Raw genomic sequence first — 13257 nt, forward strand, 5'->3', positions numbered from 1 at the left:
CTGTATGACTGTCAATCGTAGATACGCTGCTACAAATCATATCGAAAATGACAAAAACGCAAACCGATATGCTATAGGCATCCTTATTTTATTATTTACCTACACCTACAATAGTTAGCATAGTCTGCTTGAATTGGATATTTTTCATGACCGGATCACGTCCCTCGGCAAAAACTCCAGGTTATTATTAGGTTCTATATTTCTAGTATGTTTTGCTTTCGTCGTAGTCTTTCTGTATAATGTTGCTGTTTTAAATTAAACATTTTATACTGCTTATAGATTAAATTAAGACAACTGTTTTAATTGTTTCAAATTTAAATAAATATCTTGTCCAAATCTGTTTTATATATGCAATAGTTATAGGATTTGTTGCAAAGTTTTTCTTAAATGTTTGAAGAGACGCTGATGATATTGCTTAAGTAAGAAAATAAAATGAAGGGCCATATTGTAAAAATGGCGAATAAAGGAGACAGAAGCCCGTTAGACAAAAAGAATATTGAAGAATCAAAGACGCGATAAGTAGACATTTTGTAGCATTCATGATGAACGACAGACTACAATGTAAGACGCTAGAGAAGCTAAGCCCACAGGAACTCGAAAAATAACACAATTCTTTATATTTCCATGAAGAATATTACATAAAAATCTTTGAACACAATTTAAGAAATTCATGTAAAAGTGAGCAAAAGTACTTACCGATATTAAAAAGTTTCACGCCTTGGCCGTTGGAAGGAAAATACATCAGCTGAAAAAATCTCATTCGAAAGTTTTCCATGTTTGATACAATATTCCGTACCTAAGAACAAAAGTCACTTTAATAAAATATTTTTAAAAAATGTTTCAGTTAAATAAATCGATAAGATCAGTTAATATCCGTTAGGATATCGGATTTTTGCAAAAGTGCGCGGACGTGATGTAACACTTTCACTGTGCCATGATTCAATAAAAGACACATGGATATAATAACAACTGAATGTATATTTAGCTACACTTATATTTAAAAAAAATTGTATATACGCGAACATTTTAAAACATGGGCTCTTAATAAAGTTCCCTACCAAACCTACGGAATTTAACGACATTCTTGTAGTTTGTTGGTCGAGGATTCTCTACACACTACTAATATCAAATTATTAAACGCCATCATCACAAATTAGCTTTAATACAAAATTTTGCAACTTTGATTGAATATTATTATACCATTCAATCTTAACAAAGAAAAACTTTGGCATTTCAATTAAACATAAACTTTATGAAACTTGATTAAAATAAGTAAATGATATAGGCATTTCTAATCAATTGAATTTCTTATAAAATAAATAGTTTTAAACTATTAAAAATAAATTTTAAAAAGTGATTACATCAAACGGATTTTATTACGATTATTAAGCCTCACAATAAATGGTTTTTTAAAGTAGTAGTTAATTATACATAAGTACCTATAATTAAAAAAAATTAAATAAAACAGACGTAAACATAGACGAACAACGGATTTCTTTTTATCTTGGTTACATACTCAGGTTCACGTTCTTCAATACTAACTTCATCATAAACCTGTCAGCCGATAGACGCCCACTGAAATGCATATGCCTACAACCAAAGATCGCCAAAATAAAAGTTTAAACAAATCGCTAAATTTAATAATACGTAATACAATTTACATTCTCATATTTAGTATATCCATTTCTCATGTTGATTTTATATCTTCCTTATACAATGGCTCCGATTTTCCACATTAACCACTGTAATATTCGTTTTTGATTCATTTCCTATATACTAACTAGATATACTCCATATAAATATTTGTAGAATAAGCTGTAAAACATAAACTTCGTTAGTTTTTCTTAATAATATACAATATTGTCGTCGACTTTTCAGCCTTTTATTAACACCCTCTGGTAAGGCATAGGCCTTCCTCAGAGATATTTATCGGTGAATATACCACGCCATAACCGACACACATGGCAGATGGGTTGGTGATCGTAGTGTGGTATTATGGTATGCAGAGGACGGTGGTGCCCATCCTCCAGAAACTTGTTTGTGAGCAGTTGCAATCTACATAATTAATGCACAAAGTATTAATTATATCAGATTGTTTCCTGGGAAACACAACAGAAAAAAAATTACTGAGTTCAAAGTTATTAACTTAGAAAGTTACTAACTTAATTAACTGAAGTGTAGACCTCTTCTTCGTCTTTCAGTTAATTTTCCACTTGTTATGTCTTATTTTTTGTTCAAAGAAGTTCAGTTCGTCGAGAAATTATTTCCCTAGTAGGTGTAGAAATCATTTTGTACATCGTTATATTTTATCTCGTTAAATTTTGATTCCACGTAGTATGATACCAGTTTATAACAATTAGTCTATACATTGAATTCTCTTGTCTTTCAAATTGAATCCGTGTTATTTATTTAGAAAAAAAAACACATTAAAAGCACAAACATGAAATTAATTACAGCAGTGCGTTACCAAAAAATCATTTAAAATTTTTGATTCACCTGCTTATTATATAATATTAAATGAAGGGAATGACCTATCAATACCATATAACATCAGGCAAATAAATTAAGTTAGGTAAAAGTTTTTTCTTGACCGGACTGTCGCTGTTGCCCAAATGGCATCTACTGATTCTGCGGGTATGAGGTGGCAGGACACAAAAGTCACCTAGTCCTCTTTTAAGGTAGCAAAGCTCGAGGGCTAGTAAAAGAACTAATATAAATTTAAAGGGGAGGCCTTTACCTAACCGTGGAGGTCTGTCGGTGGAAATGATTATGATCTGATTGTTGAAGTGACTAATATACAAAACAAAATTATATATACAAAACAAGATTATGTAAATTATCAAATGATTCGAACTAATGTTTGTTTTTTTAATTTTTGAAATTAAGAATAATGTTGTTTATTTTACTTCCAAATGATACATATCACTGACGATTGTTTAAATAGAAAAAACATCATTTATCACAAGTCATGTAATTTGACGTGCTGGATATATCTTCATATAATTCTTTTATAAAACATTAATATTTCCGACTTTCCGACAAACATTCAGTTTACGAAGAAAAGCTAATGAAATTCGCTTATCTTTGTTTTCCCAGTATTCGTTCAATTCAAATTTACTAAATGAAGCTGCGGTTTGTGCTAATTTGCATCAATTCGACGATTGCTAAGGACTAATGATGTAGCATCTCACCAAGTGTACACAGTAGTAGCAGCAAACAGAAATAATATTTAATGAGGCGTGTCATTTTATGTTTCAGAGTAGCAAACACGAATTTCGCTACATTCATAAATGCATTATGATTAACCACGAAAAAATGGTTATAAGTGGTCTTATAACCATTTACTTATCATCAGGTAAACGCTACACTTTTTGTCACTTTCAAAAAAAATACTTTGATCGTAAGACTTTCATACAGATTATAATTTGTACTTAGTTGCATTTACACTTTTATCGATCAAAAAGTATTTCTATCATAAAATCTATCTTACTATTGTAACACAAATATAAATACAGCGATGGACATGGCTATGGGGATTTCTAACGAGATCAATGAGGAAGTAGTAAGTTGAAGTAGTAGACGGCAAGCCTTATAGCACGCAGAACTGATGGTCGCCAGGAAATTAAGGTTCTGGAGTGAACACTACGAAGGACCTCCACCCACAAAGCGGACTTTTTTCAAATTGTCGGAAGACAGTGAACGCAGACCACTTCCCATCAGTTCTATATGAAGTCTATGTGAGCTATTATCACATGTCCAGTCTAGTCAGTCTAGACGACATCTTACGGCTACAATGATAATGTTGAAACTCAGCTAAGATTATAATTTTAACAAATAAAATCATACGAAAAATAAGTTCAGATATTATCTATTCGAAAAATAGGGATGCACTTAAAGGTTTGCGCTAGAAATAAAGTCAAACTTGTTATACTTTTCTCTAAGCTCCATAAAATTTAAAACTTCTTGTCTGGCAACTGTGTTCGCTTTTACAATAAACTCCGTGTAATGCTTCTGATTTATCAAGCTACTATTACACTGTTAAGGATTTTTAAGATATTTTATAACATGGCGCGCGTAGCGTCGCGATAGAAGACGGAGATTTGCGATCACTGGTCGCGGGTTCGATACCGCGGGATATAATCTTACATTATTTACACTTTGCGTATTAATTATATAGGATTACCACTACTCAAAGACCACTTTCCAGAGGATGGGCAGCAGTATCCTCTTGGTATCATAGTACCACACTGCGATTGTCAAGTGTAGCGATCATCGTATAACGCCCAAAGATGTTATTGGAGAAGCCGTCTATGGGCTGAAACGACGATATAACATTAAGAATGTATTGTGAAATTAAATACAGACCCTCATAGCTACGTATATATTTAAAAGATAAAAACTTCATTATAAAGAAGTTCAATTTTAATCTAGTTTATTTTAAACTCGGCTCTTTTGACATATCTTCCACGACGCACATGAGTAAACTCTGTATAAATGATCCAATGGATAATAAAAGTAAGACAAAACACTTACATATCATAAACATTTTAATATTGCGAATCGAACTTGAATATAATTTTTGGTACGGTCGAGTAACCATCGTAGTATATTTTCTAATTTTACAAAGTTGTTAATTAAACAAATGTTTATCTTCGTTGTAAATTTAAAAACATTTTTAAGTATTGTTTAAATATAAAGTTAGTTTGACAAACATGTAAGTACAGCAACAATACGGGGAAATGATATACTAACTAACAGGTCAAGTATCTGACCCACATTCAGCTACTATCTTGTTGCTAAAGCAATTTGTGTACTAATTTCTGACATACCATGAGCTTTACACTGAAAGCATTACATTACAAAATAACTAACATTAATTGTAGAATACAAGTTTTAATTAAAACATTACAAGGTTTACATTGAAATAACAAATATTGTAATGTAATTAACTATTTTTTTTAATATTATATCCCGTTAACAGTTGAAAATAAGTGGTTAGAGTTATGAGACAATCCATTCATTAAAAGGATCAGAACTTTGTCAACTGCTATCTGTTAAATACTGGAAATGCTTATACGGCTTCCTCTGCTTCCTCCTACATCCATTTCTAATGTCTTTGCGTCGCACTCATAGAGATAATTGCACGGCCCTTCTCACAATCATGCGCTGGTTCCTCTCCGAGGAGTTTCACACGCATCCATTCAGGTTTTCGTACAGTCATTTGTGATGACTCTTATCTCAAACTCTGGATCCAAATCCACTCACTCTATCCTGGTCAAAATATCTCTTATAACATCTTCTTAATTTTTGTTACATTGCACAAGATTACAAGGTTTTTTATCAATCTGGTAACGACAAAAACTGTTAGATCAAAACTGCATTGAGACCTTTGTTTTATTTTTTTCCTTATTTTCCAGCCAGAATTAAATGTTTGGTATCTCTTATACAGCTCAAATTCAATATTAAATGTATTTTTTCATGTGTTTGTCTTATTACGTACGTACGACTACATGCTTTAACTTTGTTCTAATGAATTTATAACCTTATTTTGTATGTAACCGTGCAATCTGATCAGTGAATCTCACTGCTACTGCCCCTACGGTACAGACTTTACCTAGTGTGGGCAGTAACAGTACTCATGTTGGTACATAATGTAAAAAAATGTAAATTACTTTTATTAAATACGTTATTTAATACGTAGATACGTTATTAAATACTTATATACGTTAAATACGTTTAAATACTGAATAAAGATCCACTAGAGACTGGATGAATATTTACTTGGTCTGCCAGGATTGATGATATGATATTATAATGTTAACTCGACACAAAGCTGAATCGTGTTAGCAAAGTATACATTGGTAGAGCTGTTAGCAAACGTGGTCAAAGTATTTTAAGACATTTGAGAGAATGATTGCCGAGAACCGTTGCTTGATCATAAACTTGTGGTTGTTGAAGACATTACCAGTGCTTAATCCACGACGTGCTAAATATTCGGGATAAAACTAAGTTAAACGATACGCATATAATATAAACAAGATCACTTTCATACGGTTTATGTTAGTTATAAGATATTAAAACAAAAAACAAACGAGCACGCGAATACGTTACAAAAAAAGAATAATTCCTCACCGTAAGCTATATACATGTGCCCTTACTCCATATTTTATAGTAATTAGTATTTTTTTGTATATTTATCTTTAATCGTTTAGGTTTCTATGTATGAATTGGTTTTCTAAACCTAGTCCGCTCACAAAATTCGCTAATTAAAAGCTGTGTTATTCTATCGGGCAGGCTCTGTGCTCTATGCTCTGTGGTGGATATTTGAAATGATGATGATTATGAAATTAAACACCTGGATTAGGTTAAATAGACCAGAAATATAGTTACTTAAAATGCAGAAAGTTTATAGAGTACTCTGCACATATAGCCTGCAAGTATCAATATAAAATGGATTGAGAGGTCAGGTGTGTGACCTACATTGTCTGCAAGCGAAGTTTGGCCGCAGAGCGACGTGTCGTCAAATCGAAGTATTTTTAATAACTTAAAACGACCATTGTGAATGAACAAATAGACATTTGCATTTTTCGAGAGAAATTTTTCGAAATACTTAGTATATATGTATTATTTCTCAATCGAAATAAATTCATCCACGCTAATAAAAACTTAAAAATTATAATTCCTATATTATGTAAAGTTCTCTCCGATGTCATTCAATTTATTTCTAAGAACGACAAATTTTTAAATACCATATAACACAGTAAAAAATTACTTTGGTCTTAGACAAAGCGAAAGGAATAAAATATATGCACCGAAAATGTACAAACAGTAGGATCATATCACATGTAAATAAATTTTAAAATTGGTATCAATGTTAAACAAGAAAAATGACAATAATATACAAAAAAAAATAAAGACAAAAGGAACAGCATCGCCTCGTTGTTTCTAAAGTGAAAGAATTAAATTTATAAAAATGTATTTTTATAATATAGATACAAAATAATTTCCTTTAGGAATCTACATAGTAATTTACAAGTAAACTTCTTATTCCTTTATTTTATTTATTCTTTTAGATTTAAAACAAAATTATTTGAAATATCTCCCAAAAGAATTCACATTTTTTTAAAGCTAAATTTAAACTTGAGAAATTCATACTTGGAAGACTGCCAAAAATACGTTTGTGGCTGCAATTCGATAACAAGAAAGAATTTGTAGTTTATACGAAAATATAAAATTTGAGACTCAATAGCAACGTCCTGTAATAACTTTTCTCGATGTTTTGTTTGAACATAACATCGTGTTATGTGTTGATGTTCAAACAATATAGAGAAATCTTAATTAAATGCTGTTTATTTTTTAATTTTTTGTAACATGCTCATTTAGAAGTAACAATAATGTGATATAATCCATACAATGGTTGAATGTTGATGCATTTAAGATTATTCTTTAAATATGTATTTAAATGAAAAAAATAAGTAAAACTAACATGTTTTAAAAAATGATTATGAAACTGTAACTGAAAAATAATTAGCCTTTGAGTTGTAATTCAATACAGTGTATTGTTTTCTTAACAATTTTTAAAAATCAGCTGTTTGAATTTTTCTTCATTATCATCACAGCCGTAAGACGTCCGCTGATGATAATAAATAAATATATAATAATAATAAATCTTGCCTTCATTATGTGTTTTAACTGATATTAATTTTGTTCTGTTTTTTTTCTTTAAAAACTTCACTCCGTGTGACCTATATTAATCTGGAATGATCCCCGCCTGATTGTGACGCAAGTGATAATAATTAGCTACGGAGCGGGGACAGAGCTTAACTGCTTTATTTATGTAGACGTACGTTAAATATTTAAGAGTTCGTGGTTTAAACTACGAACAAAATTATGTGAAAAATATTTAATGTCACGAGTAATTAGGGTTCAATAGAAAGTAAATGCTTCTAGGATCGATAGTATGTCATCAGATACTTTTTTGTTAGGTATTCTTTTACAATTTTACTGGGTTGTAAGATGGAAAAGCAGTGGAAGAACTTAGCTAAAAGTGCCAGCGATTAGTCTCAAAGTTTCCATTGGAAGCTTGGGTTCAGACTGTTGCATTACATGTTCTACTGGATTAGGAAGCTTTTAGTTCTCCCGAGAACGGACTTTGGTTTAGAGAACAGCCTAATGCAAGATTCACTTCTGTTCAGCGAGTATCAACTTAACACGGGTTTGGCGTTGCAATTGGAAAGCACCGGGCCTGGAGAACTGAACAAAGTTTTGACACGTTGTCATGTTGGTTTATTATTTCTGGCGCGATGAAAATTATTATCGTCATCATCATCATTTCAGCCGTAGGACGTCCGGTAATAGACATAAGCAATCTCTATATATTTTTCTGATTTGACCAATTGAAAGCCGAATGCGTCCTGCGTCTACCGACAACCTTCGCCCAAAAAGGTAATCTGGCCGCTGTTTTAGTGTCCTGCGATGCACTTGCCGGTCCGTAGTCTCCACTCCAAAACCTTAAGGCCCTAACGGCTATATGTCCTGGGTACTTAGTGGCCTGCCCACTACCACTTCAAGTTGAAAATACGCTAGGCTTTGTCGGTTACATTAGTTACGCGATATTTTTATTCGTCTACGAATTTCATTCCTGATTCAATATCATCGCGATCATAACACTCTCCACAGCTCATGAGGCGACAGTAAGCTTGCCGATGTGGCCTGATGTGAGAGACCATATTTCACTGTGTATGAAAAGAAATTAAAAAAAAACTAAATTCGTTGATACTGTTTTACATATGCCAAAATATTTTTTATCTTGCATCCATAAGAAATAGTTTTAACGAGCAATAAAAGGTGGCTAACAAAGGTTACTCCAACAATTACTGGTTTAGCAGATTCAATGCTAATGACACAAGTAGGCCTACGTCAGGGAGAATACATTCATACGTATTACATTGCATCGCACAGTAACCATGAATACATATATCATTACATCTCGACTATGTATTAGTGTATGTCTATTCGCCTAGAGATTAAGTGCATCAACCCACAACCTTAAGACGAAGTTTCGATTCCCAGATGGCTACACACTATGTATATTATAAAACATTTATGTTATATGTTGGAAATAATAGATTACATGTAAACAATAATATAAAAGGTCTTGAAAAAACTTTCACAGTTTCACGTAGATATTGATAACCACGTTTCATCATCGTCATCCAATGCTAGACTAGATGCCCTACCCATAGATTTCCAATAGGACCGGTTGATTTGAATAAATAAACATTATTTTTCTATTATACATTTAATTTTCCTGCTTTATAACACAGATTAAAAAAACAGTATTGTAATTTGTCAAAACACACAGACACTAGTATTACGTCTTTTTTATCACCTAATCACGTTCTAAGATAACCTTGAAATACAGTCTTTGTTCTTTGTTGTCTACACTTGTAAAAAATACAATTATAGACTCTCATAAATAGTATTCAAACATTATGACGTATTTTTGCTGAATGTAGACAGTGCATTTATCTTGTAACCAACTATGAATACACTTATTTTGTTATATATAGCTTGTATTCTACATTAAGATACAAATATAAGGAATTTAATATGACGAGTAAAATTAAAGAGAACGCCGGAATCCCCGCGATATTTATGTTTTCTTAATAAATGCTTATCGAAATTCTGATACAATCTAGGATGTGTTTCTAATCGAACAGGTGTTGAATATTCGTTTTCTTCAAAAATATTCGCTTTACTTCCTTTATTACATTAATGTATTTATGATTACGATTACTTACAATAGAAAGGATATATAAATAAGTACAAATTTGACAAATAATTTTATTTCCTTTAATACCTTAATAAAAAACGACGATGACTTTCAAAAATATATTTTTCATTGTAATGCTTTATCATACATAATATTTCTTATTTTATTACACCGTTAAATGGCTTACAGTTAGATATAGATTTATTAATTTACTGTGTCTTTTCTGTGTGGACAAAATATTGTTTGTAATCATTTACGAGCAATTTTTCCATTTTTTATCTCCATAACAACCTTCCTTGTGCTTTACTGAAAAATTCTGGGGTTAGCAAAACATTAGACTATTAATTTATATTTACATTGATTAAAACATATTAATAAATTATTTTCGTAACATTTTACAATGTACATACATACCGATACTATAGTCAAATTGGCACTTTTTGTGAATATTTTAATTACGACTGGCTTATACCAATAATGCATTAATTAAAACTAACTACAATGAATTTATATGGTTCTGTTATAACCAATTTAAATATGTCATTATAATGATATCTTTCAACTTTAAAATAAAACTACGAGGAAACTAAACGTTCTGATCTGAGTAGAGCCCATAACATACTAAGTTTTTCTTGTGATCGTTTAAATAAAAGATTTTTTTTTATTTAAATACGACGCTATCCAAAAATACACAGTAATAAGTAAGCACTTATTTTAACATTATAAGTAGTAAGCTACCACTAGAACGGAACGCTGATCTGTTGAGAAGAGCCGACATGGAAATGTATATATTCATTATATATATGATAATAAAAATAAAAAACAGATGCTCTTTTAACCGAAATCTAATAATTTTTCATGTGTACATTATGATATTAATCATGTAAATCAGTAAACAAACCAAATTCCACACATTTTCATCAACTAAAATTTTTTATATAAACGCTTTAATAAAATTTATCTAAAAATGTACTTTAAATTTTAGATTTCAAAATAGAGCATCCCTGTTAAAACTACTATTCAAGTGAATATGTTGATATCACGTAACTGACGGACTAGACTTATCACTAATTACACATCTTATATATCGGATTACGAATAACGATTCAGTTGTATCTCCCTTAAAATTAGTCATTTGTCCCCCACCTTCTCTAAGTGGCCCGCAGTGCCTTCTTAGGGTGTAATTTCATAAAATCCAATTTTGTTAACTTTTAACACGCAAAAAAATATAAAGGACAATGTATACCTACATACTATACATTTTTAAATAAACATCCTCTCAACCTCCTTGAAGATGAAATTTCGTAAAATCCATTCATAGCTAATCTATCTAGCCTTATGGTTCCAGAGATATCGTGACGAAGTAGTAAGTTGTGGGAGATATTTATATGTGTATAAAGATAAATTCGGTAAAATGAAGGTGAAAATCTGCTATTATCAACATTTTATAATGAGAAAGTAAAACGTGAATGTCGTTTTTAAAACTTTTTAAAACAGGAGTAAAATTTGTGTGACCAGCGTAATAAGCATTTTATTGGAGTTAAATTTTTAATCCTTTTTACGTACAAAGTAGAGTTTCAGTTGTGAAGTTAATGAATAATTAAAAATTGTAACAAACACTCGCTTTTGCCACCGAAGTCTCTTTATACCACCTAAGCTCCGCTGTCTCTGAAACAACGTCAAATATTCACAAGCAATCCGGGTATTTTTGGCTTGTGAGTTCATTTTAAAAACAAAGCTGCAATTTTATGTTTTTGTGTTATTTATTTCAAATTAAACTTTAAAATTCTTGTTCTGAAACTTTCCTAAGGTAAAGATAAAAATAGATCATAAAGTCACACTTATTTACTTTGTATTAATTAAGATGGATCATTACACACAAGAAACACTAAACACTTGCGAAAAAAGGTGAAAACAACTATATAATAATGTTTAAAAATAAAAAGAACGATATTAAAAAATTAAAATTATATGATCAAATTGCAAAAAAAACTTCAGCATATATATATACAACCTAAATATAGAACAGTATATCAAAAATTAACATAGACTAAAGTATTAATGCTGCTATGGTGCTACTTATCGTTTTCAGATATAAAACAGTCGGACAAAACACAGTTTTATAACCTTGTGTTGTTGCTACAGTAACACAAATGTTGTCCAATTAAAAAGAAATTATAATTCCAAACAAGTCAACTTCTTGTTTGGAATTTTTATTTCTTTTTAATTAGGACTTCACTTACCTAGAAATCGGTACAAATGTCATAGAAATGTGGAACGCAAAATATTATTTAATTAACTCTGCGTAGTGCGCTCAAAGCACTCCGAGTACAATGCGGTTTAATGTTTAACTAGAAGTTCCTATTTCACAGCCAGTGACCTAGATTCCCAGTATATTCATTGTTTGATCTAACTCCTTGCGTTGTAATATGTAATATTAAAATGGTTATCCCGTTTACTGAAACAAGAAAGAACAACGTTGATTTAAATGGGATACGCTTTATCATCATCATAATTTTAGTAATAGGACCTCAATGCTAGATTGCCTATATACCTCATAGATTTCTAATAACACCTGTTGGAAAGTGCCCGAATCCAGTATTTTCCAATATCCTTAACAAGGTTTTTTGTAGAATTTGTGTGTAGAAGTCGTAAGCTACGCTCACCAGTTCGTTGTATCCACTTTAAAACCTTCAAACCCTAGCAACCATCTGTTCTAGATGCTCTGTGGTCTACCCAATGCCACTTCAACTTACCGATTCGCTGGACAATGTGTGTTACTTGCATTCGCTTACCGCTGATGAAAAGATTACTTGAAATAATCCCTCCGTAATTAATAATAATTCGTAATTAATAATTAATAAATTCCGTAATTAATAAATCCTCCTTGTTTATTAATTAACAAAATTATACAATTTTTAAAAAAATAAGAATTTAAGTTCTTATAATTGGCCAATTATTACGAATACATCGAATTAAAAAAAAATTGTTAAAAATTAAATAAGAGTTAATATTTTGTATTCGAGTTTTGTGCAACCTAATTTTGAATTTAAGACTCGGATGGATTTGAAAAGTAAAAAAAATGCCTAAAATATAAAATTGCGCCTGTACCGAACTCATTTTTCTGCTTTACTTTCTAAAACAACATCAATCCTCGATTTGTCCTGCAAATACATTGACACAAAAAACGTTGTAATTAGTACTTAATATGATTTTTCACAATGATGCAGCACTTTTGGTATACAATCAATGCAAGTGTCACTTACATTACACAGCTAAAAGAGAATATGTTTATTACTTCTATAGTAATTCTGCTAAAACGCTATCGAAATCGCCTTACCGAGCCTTAAACAGGACCTTAGAAGGATAATGAGTATCAGAGGAACGAAGCGACCGATAGTCCCCTCCCCCGCCACATCGCGCGCAATACAGGCGCGGTACAGCGGTTTCGATAGCACTATTACACATAACAGATATTGTTG

The 13257-nt window shown here is 31.2% G+C and overlaps 1 long non-coding RNA gene across 1 annotated transcript; it reads right to left on the reverse strand.

The window, feature by feature from the left end:
* Positions 1–702: 702 nt before the first annotated feature.
* Positions 703–13185, reverse strand: LOC137920416 (uncharacterized). The gene is made up of 4 exons (XR_011106764.1): positions 13116–13185; positions 12019–12233; positions 11400–11443; positions 703–796 (listed from the first exon to the last, which is right to left on the reverse strand). It is a non-coding gene; the product is annotated as an uncharacterized lncRNA (long non-coding RNA).
* Between the last annotated feature and the right edge of the window lie 72 nt (positions 13186–13257).

This window comes from Battus philenor, unplaced genomic scaffold, assembly GCF_028537555.1.
Source record: "Battus philenor isolate CCGP_79_NKW_IND1 unplaced genomic scaffold, ilBatPhil1.0.hap1 SCAF_18, whole genome shotgun sequence".
In the NCBI taxonomy this organism is placed as follows: domain Eukaryota; kingdom Metazoa; phylum Arthropoda; class Insecta; order Lepidoptera; family Papilionidae; genus Battus; species Battus philenor.